The 12,223-nt window shown below is 35.6% G+C and overlaps 1 pseudogene; it reads right to left on the minus strand.

Annotated features, from left to right (window-relative positions):
* Positions 1-8,299: 8,299 nt before the first annotated feature.
* On the minus strand, positions 8,300-9,169 carry LOC104852652 (annotated as a pseudogene).
* Positions 9,170-12,223: the final 3,054 nt, after the last annotated feature.

Below are 12,223 nucleotides of genomic sequence, written 5' to 3' on the forward strand. Positions count from 1 at the left end.
TATATATATTTAAGGAAGGAAAATGCATAGTTTATTTGATGGCATAGAAACTTTCTGGTGATACCGTGTTATAACTGTTATTTAATTCTTGTTCTCTGGCTACTGCTGTTTAGCTAATCATATCATAATTTTTCTATTTTTTATTAAATATTTTTCTACAGAAAAAATATACAGAAGGATATGTGCCTTCAATGATATTTCTTATCACCTTATGCAGCAATTATACTTTGCCATAAAAATTGCGATTTATGGTGCCTCTACTTATATAATTTATTTTGCATTTTCAAAATGACTCACCCCAATTAACTATTCTGAATTTCCCCCAAATTTTAATAAACATATTTTCTACAACATTTAAAGATAAGTTAAAAATTATGGGTTTCTCTCCATTAAATTCATTACCAGTTTTTATGTTATAGTGAACACAAATCTCATGTTAAATTTTACAATATGAAACACAAATTTGCCAACAGGAGCACAAAAACATTGCCATGCCATGTTTTTTTTCCAACACTATAACATCCTTACATCCTAGCCTTTTAAATAACCTGAAACATTTCTTACATCAAAAATTCATTCGGGGTTGTTGAATTCTCTAAACACCATGGAACAAACTATTAATCAAGGTAAATTAAAATGACTAACAGTTACTTCAGAGGGGAAAATTCTACCTTGACCAAGTTTTGGAAGTTTGGAGCAAAAGAAAATCAGAAATAAGGGCCTTGTGGTCTGGTATCAAGTATTTTGAAGGCAGATCTGTACAGGTACGGAACCAATTAGTATTGGGCAAAATGTGTGACATGATAGTTGGAGATTGGTGGACAGAGAACAGTGAGACTCTTAAAGCAAACTTGATATATAAACTTCTGTTTGATAAGTGAGTTTTTTTTTCAAGTGCTCTTTAACATAAATTGATATGTAGGAGTTTGCTAAAGTACTAAAGTTTCTTATTTACCTTTTACTTTAGAATCTTATCAGACATAGATGATTTCAGTTCTCAAAGCAAGTTAATACTGTTCTTCCTGCTTGATCAATAAATTAGTCTCTTCCTCAGAGTAGTATATGCAAATCTTCCATAGGTGATTATGGAAAAAAAGTATGTATTTCTTGTGAATTGCTGGACTTGCTATAACTATAGTTGAAATGTACATTTCTACTAAGTACCTAAGGTTTTTTTTTCAAAAGCTGAATAAAAGATTAACTTGAATTACTCATTTGAACAATTACCATCAGGGTGTAATTAAAGTTCACTTGTTTCCGCAGCTATTGGCATCACTGATATTTAAAATTCCTCAGTAGAAATAACATTTGCAACTTTGTACAAGTGGTGAAGCAGAGTGTGTGGCATTAATAAGCTAAGTATTTTAAGCTGGTAATTCGTTCATGATGAGAAAATAGAACAATCTATTAGATTTTTTTATTATATTTTTACAAGAAATCTAAGAAAATATTTGCCCTTAACTCTAAAATTTATTGTGCGCTCATGACTATCATGTAATATTTTAAGCCTTTTATTTTTAAATTCGTCAACATTTTATTTTTTATATTTTCAAACATAAAAAAGTTAAAGGAATACTATATCCCAATTTAAAAATTAGTACTAGTTTTCTATTTGACACATTAATCTACTTATTTTTCTACTATCTAAGAGTTTGCTGAATATTTTCAAATGTTCATACATCATGACACATAACTACTGCTTAACCCTTCTGTCTAGTAAGAATGAGGACCAGGTCCGTGGATTTAGCTCAGTGGTTCTGCCACCTCCCTTTGCAAGGGCAGGGGCCTGAGTTCAATCTGCAATTCCAAAAAGAAAAAAAAATGAGGACCTTATTTATATAACCACAAAGTTATTGTCCTATGTTAAAAACTATTTCTAATTCCATTTTATTAAATACACAAGTCACTTAAATATTTTAACTTAATTTTCAACACATTTCATGATAATCTTAATATGGAATGTAAGTGAATTCTAATGTAATTATTCCATAGTCACATTTCAAATCTATACATGTGAATTGTACTACTGCAATAGCTCCTGTATAGGAGTTGAAAATAAGGAATTTGGGGAACGTTGATTTTCTTTTTTAAAGACATATATCACAGATAATAAAATGTTGAAAAGTCTAGATGTATACATCATTACAATGTGTTTTAACTTGCCAATTCAAACTATTTTGCTTACCTGCATCCCTTTTCTAATCTGTCAACTTCATTTCTCTTTATCTTGTGGGAATCATAAGAAAATATATCATTTTATTTTATGCTATTGACTTAATTTAGATTTAAGCTAAAAAAATACCTTACATATTATGTAATGCAGTAATCAATTTTTACTGTCTTTACCAAAGACATTCATGAGTACTTAAATCTTTCCATTATTTTCTCAAAATTATATTATACAATATTGTGGCGAATTGTCATAAACAAGGCGGATCCTGCCAATTTGGAGCTATTTTAGACCTAAGACAGCTTCCTACACATGCATAAACCGAGAGAGTACGGAAAAGTCTACTCATAGAGCTTTCAGACATGAGCAGAATAGGTTCCAAGATTGATCTGAAACTGTACTGCCAGGAATTGGTCTGTCTTAGTCCATTTGAGCTGTTATAAAACCACACCACAGCTTATAAACACCATAAATTTATTTCTCACATTTCTCACATATCCACAGGCTGAGAAGTCTGAGATCAAGGCACCTACGCATTCAGTGCCTGGTGAAGAACCACTGTCTCATAGATGAAGCCTTATTTCTATGTGTATATCTGGTAGACAGGGCAAAGCAACTCTCTAGGGCCTCTTTTATAAGGGCACTAATCCTGCTCATGAGAGCTGGGCTCTCATAATTTAATCACCTTCCAAAGTTCTTATATCTTAATACCATTACCAAAAGGATTAGGTTTCAACACGTGAATTTACAGGGACAAAAGCATTCAGACCAATGCATGGGTTAAGGTTTATACGTTGTTTAAAGAATGGGTGAAGGCTGAGAGTTTGCACACAGGGCAGAGGCCTGAGTGGTTTGAGCCTTTTTCCAAGGCTGTAGGGGGAATGTCCAGGCCCACTATCCATGTGCTTAGACCGGGTAGGAAGGAAAGAGGGACATGCATGTCAGCCTTAAAGGCTGTCAACACTCTCACATCAAAAGACAGTCAAACTTTTTTTTTTTGGTACCAGGGATCGAACTCGGGATCTTGCACTTGTGAGGCAGGCGGCGGAACCACTGAGCTAAATCCCCAGCAACAGTCAGATTCTTTATCACACACAACAAGTGGATTACTTTGGGGGGAGTTGATTCTTGTTATTATCCTTCATCATCACACCAGGTTTCCTAATTCTTCACGAGACTATGAATTCTACTCATTGAAAATTTCCAAATGGATAGCTTTTACCTTTCTATTTTTATTTTTTTTAAAAAATGAGAGATTATCTGAAATATATTTAACCCTGAGGTTTGTGATCTCAAAGATCTAATAGTAGGGGGAAAAATTAAAATCAAATCACCCTATCAGTATATATTTGTTTGTTTTAAACACTAGTAACTTTGATCTCAGTGATTGAAACAGTATATTTCTGTTTGTATTCTCCTGTAAATTCATGTAAAATGTATACATAAACTGAAGAACTGACCCCAGTTAGCCCTTCATATACTTATTAGTTTAAAAATCATATTTTCTAAGAAAAACTGTGTCAGACTCTAGTTTGACTTGTGTTTGTAGGTTTTCATTCAGGAATATGTCAAAGAGACAAGGGCAATTTGAAAAGAAAATTAAAGGAGCACAGTCCCTTATTTGAATTAGAATCGGTAGAACTCTAACAGATGGAGACTGACACCATCCAACCCTACATGCCTACACGCAGGAGGCAATTCTAAGAAAATGTGGTTTATTTTTCCAAGTGCACAGACATCTTTCAGACTCTGAGGAAGATGACAAATACTGGGCCACAGAAGAGGAGTTAGAATGCATCCGGTGCATGAACCAAGGTGCCATGCTCTTCTGAAGCTTGTTAAGTAGTGAGAACAACATGTGAAAATATTCATTAAGCTGACAGGTCAGGCTTGGAAGAGCTGAGCCAAAGGCACAGGAATAATCTGGTTGACAGCTGCGGCAAAGGAACAGATAGCTAAGGTCTGCAGCCTGTTCTTTGATCAGATAACAACCAAGATTAATTTTCCGAAAGATACGTACTGCACTTCTCCATCATATACTGTCATCCTCAGGGCTTTACTGCAGTATTTCTTTGGAAGTCCAGGGTTGCTGCTAAAGAAACTCATATGTTACATGTAATCAGTCCACATTTGGGGGTAATGTTTTCAATTTGCATATTACGTGGATGCAATAAAAAACCGAGGGTGCAGGTAGAATCATCTGCATTGTGCTTCTGTGCTTCTTAAGCCTATTATTTTACTTTTCTTGTGCATTTACCGGGAATCAAACTCATGACCTTGTGCTTGTGAGGCAGGCAGCAGAACCACTGAGCTAAATCCCTAGTTTAAAGCTATTATTTTTAAAACATGCAAAAACTTCAAGTTTTCAATATTTAGGGCTTGCAAGAAGTAACTTCTGATTCCATTGGCTGTGATATATAAAGATTAGGTGAAATGTAAGTACTTGAATTATTTTAAAATACTATGCCTTAAAAGGTAATTGTTACAGCATGATGCTTGAGATCATGACCCTGAAGTCAGGATACTTGATTTCAAATTGATAACAACATATGGCTGTATAACTTGAACAAATAACATAACTTATGTGAGTCGTGCTTTCTTTAATTGAATATTGAGGTCAATAAAACTAGTCTATGGCATACTGAAAGGATTAAATGAGAACAAGTCAATTAATTTTAGAAGATGACCTGATGACTGTTATTTTTATTTAATATTTTATAATTTCTAATTTGCCATAATTATATGAGAAACATTATTACAATAATATTCCTACAAACTTTCAATAAAACATTAACTTTTGTTTACTTTTATTCTGGTCTAAAACTTGAGACCTGAATTAAGTTGCTCACAATGATCTTTTTCAAGCTGCTATTGTCTTGTAAATTCTACATTTAGAACTTATCAGGCCCCAGTAACACTCTGTTGCTCTGTTTCAGAGTCTCCTTCCGGAACAGGCTGCCTGTTTCCTACCTTTCTCTATACGCAGGTAGAGTGCATCTCTCAGTGTGTCCTTAGCAGTGGCTATGGTGTGGCTGACTCCCAGCTCATTGAGCAGCAATGATGCACTGTGCATGCAAGCTGGACTCCTAAAGTTTTCCCACAGATGAGCCTCCCGGCGTCTCTCACTCTGCTTCCTTCATGCAGAGAAACAAGGCATCCCTGGAATTCACGTTTTGCATATAAAAAGAATTCAGTGTGGAAGAAGCTAGATTCTCTAAATTACATCTTTAAAGAGGACCACAAACCTATCAGAACCTCCATTTGGACTTTCATGATGGAAGATAAATGTCAATTTTGCCTGACCTCTGATATTGTTTAGTGTATTACTGCAGCATTTACTGATTTAACTGAAGTAGCTGCCAAGGGTAAAAGCATCTCTTCTATACGTACAAAATTTCAAACCCAGGCTGGATACTATATCAAAATTAGCTGTGCTCTGACAAACTTTGTTATGTTAGATTTTTAAGAATTAATCAGCCAATCCATCTTTTCTGTCTTTTTTGCGTATGCGTGAAAACTTCTGTTGTTGTGTGGGCCTTTTCTAGCTGATGACTAGAATGTTTAATCTATTCTTAATAGAAAAAGTAATCAGTTGCTGGTATGTAACTGACATCTGAAATAGAATTTAGATCTAGTGAAGACTGAGAATTTTATTAAATTTTAGTATCTGTGTGGGCAAAATAGACATATGAAAATTATGTGGGCTTAGAATCAGCAAGATCACTGTTTAAATCCTAGCTCTCAATTTTTTTTCTCAATGTATTGTAATATTGTGTACTGAAACTCAGATATCCTGTATATACACATGTATACACATATACACATCCTAAAAGAATTTTTTTGGCATTTCAATAATTTTATTGAGTTGTATCTCTTAGTACCAAACATAATGGTAGTTGGCTAGGTTACCTCTGCCGACTCAAAACTAATGCTGATGTTTTCAAAATATTGAAATCTATCAGCCTTATGGTAAAACTGAAGTTATCCACAAAATATGGTTTACAAAAAGTTAAAAGTAGAATGTACTGTGGTTCTTTGGTTTGTTTTTTTTAATGTTCATTTATCTGTAACCTGATGTCAAAACTGGTTTCATCGTTCTGGATAGACTCAGGCTTCAGGCTGCACTGTTTACCACACTAACAATACATGTCCATCTCCTCACCTCGGTCGGCTCACGTGGAGAATTCCAAACACTGCCTCAGCAATCTCATACTTACGGCGGTGCCTCCTTACTTTTCTTAAAACACATTATGGAAGACTGTAAAAGCATATTGTATTTCTTAAAAAAATAGTGGGAGCAATGGCAATTTTATAGAAATAATCCCCAGTAAAACCGGGAGTGCTTCAGCCAGAACTTAGAGTAAAGCAAGTTTTCTTAGTGATAACTGATTTGACTTACTATGTATCATAATACAGGATAGTTTTAATGGAACTAGAGAGACTGAGGAAGTAGATTCTGTATAGAAATTTTTATCATTGATACAAATGTCATCTGTTTTTTAGAAGAAAGATTAAACATAGCTCAGTGAATTTGCCAAACGTAGTAACTCTGTATTTTGGCACAATACAAAATGTTTTTAAATTTAAATGTAATGCCTATATAGCAATAACCTTCTCATCTCTGAACTACCTATTCCTTGCATTATGGGTGCCAAGAAACCATTACATTATCTACAATATAACCTTTATTATGCCTTTAAAAAGTACATGGGTGAAATGTTGGTTTTGTTGTAAACCTCATAATTTAAAATTTAACTTTTATATTAAGTAGGTTAACATTTTCAATATCACCTAAATATATCAATCCAGTATAGAAAGTTAAATTAATGATAGAAATGAAGATTCACTGTTCACCTTTTCAGGTTCACCTTTAGCTTTATAGATGAATTCAAATCTAAACATTCCTAGCGGCATTATATTAATTAGACAGTTTTCCAAAAATGGCAAACATCATACTAATCTATGTTATTTGTTTTTTGTTTTTGGTACCAGGGATCGAACTTCAAGTCCTTGCACTTGTGAGGCGGGCAGCAGAACCACTGAGCTAAATCCCTACCCCCAATCATACTAATCTAGTTGTGATGTTTTGAGTGTTCATAACTTGTATAACTCTAGGGAATCCATAGTTCAGGGTGGTGCAGAAAGGCTTCAAAGAATTTTTTTTTGTTGCTGCAATAATACTATTTGTGTAAAGAACAAAAGCCTCCAACTTATTAAAAGTTTATCTAAATACTAACAGCTGTTAAAAGCAAAATTTTCATACCTAAGTTTTGTAATCAGATGTACATGAGTTAAATATTAACATTTAGTTTTTAGTAGGTATGATGATAAATAATCACTGTAAGTTAATAAAGTTAGATGGCAAGAGCATATAGAATATACACAGTGACCTAAATTTATATTTGTATGGATATAATTACTTTCTATTATTTAAATTGCAATAGATATATATGGAGACATACTGGTAATTTTCAGAAACCCAAAAAGGGATCATCTGCTTTGTATTATTTTTGCTTTAGGTGTAGCATTCAAGTTCATAATGATTCTGCTTATAAGCTAACAGTCTCAAATTAATTCATATATGGATCAAACTTTTGGTCCTATTATAACTTTAAATGAGACTGAGCTTAGGGCTACATTTAGCAAAATGTGCAATTAAAAGAAACACTACTTCAGCACTACCTTACAACTTCAGTTTATTAAAGAGGATGATGGTGTTTTTTAAGCTGCTAATTTAATGAAATGATTAACATATAAGAGATTGGAAACTCCTAAGGGTGGTTTTTTTTTTATATTATTTTTTTGAGACAGTGTCTCACTGTGTAATTTAGGCTGCCCTTGAATTCACTATGTAGCCTAGACTGGACTCAAACTCATGGCAATCCTCCTGCCTCAGCCTCCCAAGTGCTAGGATTACAGGCGTGTGCCTCCATGCCTGGCCCTTAGAGTATTGTACATTATATATAGCAAATGCTTTCAAATGTTAACTGACTAGATTAGTGAAATCAGTTTTTCCCTTTTGGTATTCCAAGTCCAGTTGGTTTGTTTTGAAGATAATATTTTAATACTTCAATTATAGAAGAAAATTGTACAATTTCTCTATACAGAGAATAACAATCAAATTTACAATTAAGAAACCGTTTCAGGAATTGTTAGAAAGTGAGTTATTCTATAGTAACTATGCTTTAGTTGCCGTGTAGCACGCCCAGAAACAATCCACTTCAACTTCTGAACATTCAGTTTGGAACACTTGTTTGATGAATATTCATTTAAACACTTAGATGCAAGCTCTTGCCAGAAGGTCACATCTCTGCCATTTATCTTGGAATGTTTCGGAAGACATTCTACTCCTTCTGTTAACTCTGCACACTTTTGTGCTTGAATCTCCAATGCAATGATAGATAAGGCCAATACAGAAGGCTTTGCTTTAGAAAGCATGATCCTATAGTAATATGCCTTAAGCTGAGCTTCTAGACTTTCAAACTTCAGGCTATTTTTCCTTTCAAATGAAAAGCTCTCTTGAATGAGTGAATAATAGATTTGTAGAAATTGAAAGGCAGCGGTAGCTTTGACTTTCTAGCACACCTCAATCTTTTCCATTTGCATCAAGTCTGAAACCGTGACGCTATACTGACTTATTCAGATCGAGTCAGTTGCCGATGGGACATATCTTTCCTCTACTACTGATTTTACAGTCAAATAAAAGCAGCTCAGTCCAACACACCCAACTAAGGTGTTTGGGCTGCACCTTCATTTTAGACAGGAATCTATCTAGTAAATTCACAGCTAGAGAAAATATCAAAGAACTAATTTAGACTAAAGAAGATTTTTCACTTCAAAGTCCCTCAGTCTTGCAGTCATGCTAAGGCCATCATCATGTGCAGATTCAATTAGTCTCAAGCCGCAGATCTTTGGCTGACATCTAGCCTCCTGTTCCAGCAGGGTATTCAGCTGGTGCAGCAGGTTCTGGGAGTCAGTTATCGTCAGGACTTCCATCATTTTGGTAGAAACTGCAGCTCCTCACCATGATCACCCTTCATGGGCCTGCTCTCACCTTGCTCCATAGCACTGGATACGAGAGGCCTAGGAGGTGAGGTCACTTGAGGGCAGGAGAGGAGAGGCCCAGGGAGGGAGTGCTGTCCTGCGTGGAGGTCTCCACAGCGCCATTGAGACAACACTACTCTCCTCCCAGTCAGACCACTGAGAAGGGCCTAAAAGAATAATCATGAAATGTAACAGATATTTATGTAGCTCATAGTACATCCACTTCCTCCTACCCGTGCTTTGTGTCCTGACCAAAGAAGACAGAATATCTTCTGCCTGGCTCCTCTGTAGGACTGCACCCCAAAAAAGGCCATTTCTAGACACGCTCATAACTCTTTCTTCAAAGCACAGAGAAATTAATCTGTTAACCCTGCTGCTAAACATGCAGAAATTAGCTCCAACTCTGTGTCAAATTCATCAGAGACCTAGATGAACTCCACAGCTTGGTGGTTTTATGAAGACCCAGGTGGTACTTCTCTCTCCCTCCCCACAAGGACTGTGGGAGCATAGGACGTGATTTCCCTTAGCTGATACTTTGTACTGACAGCACTGATGTTTGCTGCTCCTTCATTTGGAAACCTGGTGGCTCCATCTTATGATGGTTTGGGGCAGTCTGTTTTAAGAACTCCCCTTCTACCACTTTGGAGTGACTGTAACTGTGAGTTCTGTCAATGAGAACACTGAGTATGTCAGGCTCTGCTAAGTGTCTTTCAGGATAGACAGATGTTACCTCCTATGATATCCCCTATGGCCTCCTAGTTGTTTATCAGTTCAATTTATTTTATGACAGCAGATCCTCCCCATATATCATAGGAAGAAAAAGAAGTTTATTATATTAGCTAGTACTTAATGACTGAGAAAAAGGTACAGGTTAAGGTTCACAGCAGCTATAGCTAGAAGATAAGACAAAAAGTTACCTCTTAAGCCTTATCTTTGGAACAGATGGAAAAGCCAAGTCTCAAAAGTGCGACCATACATTGAAATCTCACAGGAACACCTTCAAAGCTGCCATGACTGCTTAACACATCCCACTGAAGAAAGCCACACTCTCTGTCCTGCAACTCTGATCCAATCTTAGCTGGGCTCTCCTCAACAAATTCTAACCCAGAACCATACAGCAAATTGTAATCTAAGGAAAGCATTTCCCACCCTAAGTGAGAACTGACGTTACTAAATAGATCTCGCAAACAAATGATCCAGCATGAATAGACAAAATGTTCCTTATTTCAGAGGTACGGAATGAGAGCAGAAGTTCCAGTCAAAACAACAAATGTCGAGACAACGCGTCTGGCCTTACCTAAGTACCAGAGCACTTGATAAAGTAGTTTACATTTACTATTTCAATAATGTTCATGAGCTCCGTCTGTTTTACAGTTGAGAATAATAAAGTTGAATGAGTTAAAGCAACTTGAACAAGATACAGGACTATTAAATGAAGGGGACAAGATTCAAGCACCCCTTTCTTGTGATTATACTGTTTATGATGTTACAAGGCAAAATAAAAAAATACAATCCTTATCTGTTCAAATGCAAAGTCTTTGCCATTAACACATGTGTCACTCCAATGTCACAAAATGTGGACCTATTTCTCTCATCGTTTCGCTGACATAAAGGAAGATGATACAAGAATATGGTTATGATGCTATAAAACTATTTTATATAAATGTGCTTAAAATTTGACATATAAGAAAGTTTTTCAGAAAATCTCAGTGAAAAATAACTAAATCATAGAATATGAGCCTACTAATAGGATTGCCACAGAATTAACTATGTTCCCTCACATTTTATATTCAATTCCTAATCCTTAGTCTGATAGTATTGGAACACATGGTCTTCACAGAGTTGATTAAGGTAAAACGGGGTCATAAGCACAGGACCTCATTATGGCTTCTGTCTATATGTCCCCAAAGCCTCATGTGATCATAGGTAGGAATTTTCAGGGGTACCTGGATCCAGGGTGTGTGACCCTGGGATTAAGGATATGATGCTGAAATGAATAGTGGGACGCTAGGATTAAGGATGTCCCATGCTGGGTGTGAGTGCTACTTGCCTTAACGGTGGGTAGCCTGGACAGAAAATAAGAGACAGAAAAAGGGCTGCTGCCATAGTTTTGCTGCCTTGCTGTTTTACTGCTTTCTTCCTGCCTTGCTCTGCCATGGACTGTTTCTCCTCTGCTGTGCCCCCCTGTTCTGCCACCCTCAATAGACCAGTTGACTATGGACTCAATGCTCTATCAACTGTGAGACAAAACAAACCTTTCATCCATTGAGTTTGAGGGTCAGGTATTTTGTCTCAGCAACAAGAAAAGTAACTAAGACAGACCTTAACCTTAGTGGTATCCTTATAAGAAAGCAAGGGACAATGAAGATGAGTAAACAGAAATAGAAGATCATGTGAGGGGGTAGGAAAAGCAAGTCCATCTGCAATCCAACGCCCTAATCTTGAATTTATAATGTATAGGATGGGGATGGCAAGAAATTAAACTTTTGCTGTTTGTCATCCAGTGTGTGATATTTTCCTTATTGCTGTCATGGCAGAATACTTCAAAAGCATTATATACTAGAATGAAAGTATTTCACTATATACACACACACGTAGAGAGAGAGAGAGAGAGAATATATAGAAGATAGATAGATAGATAGATAGATAGATAGATAGATAGATAGATAGATAGATAATGTATACAGGATATATAGAGACTGTAAAGTATTTCACTATAGATCACAAAAATCATTGTAATTTTAAGCAGAAAAGTGTTTTATAAGGGAATCAGTTTCTTACAACATAATTAAAAGGCAGAAAAAGATTTAAGTCTTGACTTCAGTGAATTTACTTTTTTAATATACAAGTGCATCCTTTCTCAAACCAATGTGAAGTAACAGGCTCAAGATTAAGATTTCAGCCCGAAATAGCTATGATGAACAAGAAACCATGAAACAAGGGCAAGTCATTTAGTCTTTTCTGGCTTTGGGATTCTCACCTGTGAAATTAATATATTAATACTGCTTT

The sequence above is a fragment of the Fukomys damarensis genome, unplaced genomic scaffold (assembly GCF_012274545.1).
Source record: "Fukomys damarensis isolate Sample0158 unplaced genomic scaffold, DMR_v1.0_HiC HiC_scaffold_15, whole genome shotgun sequence".
Classification (NCBI taxonomy): domain Eukaryota; kingdom Metazoa; phylum Chordata; class Mammalia; order Rodentia; family Bathyergidae; genus Fukomys; species Fukomys damarensis.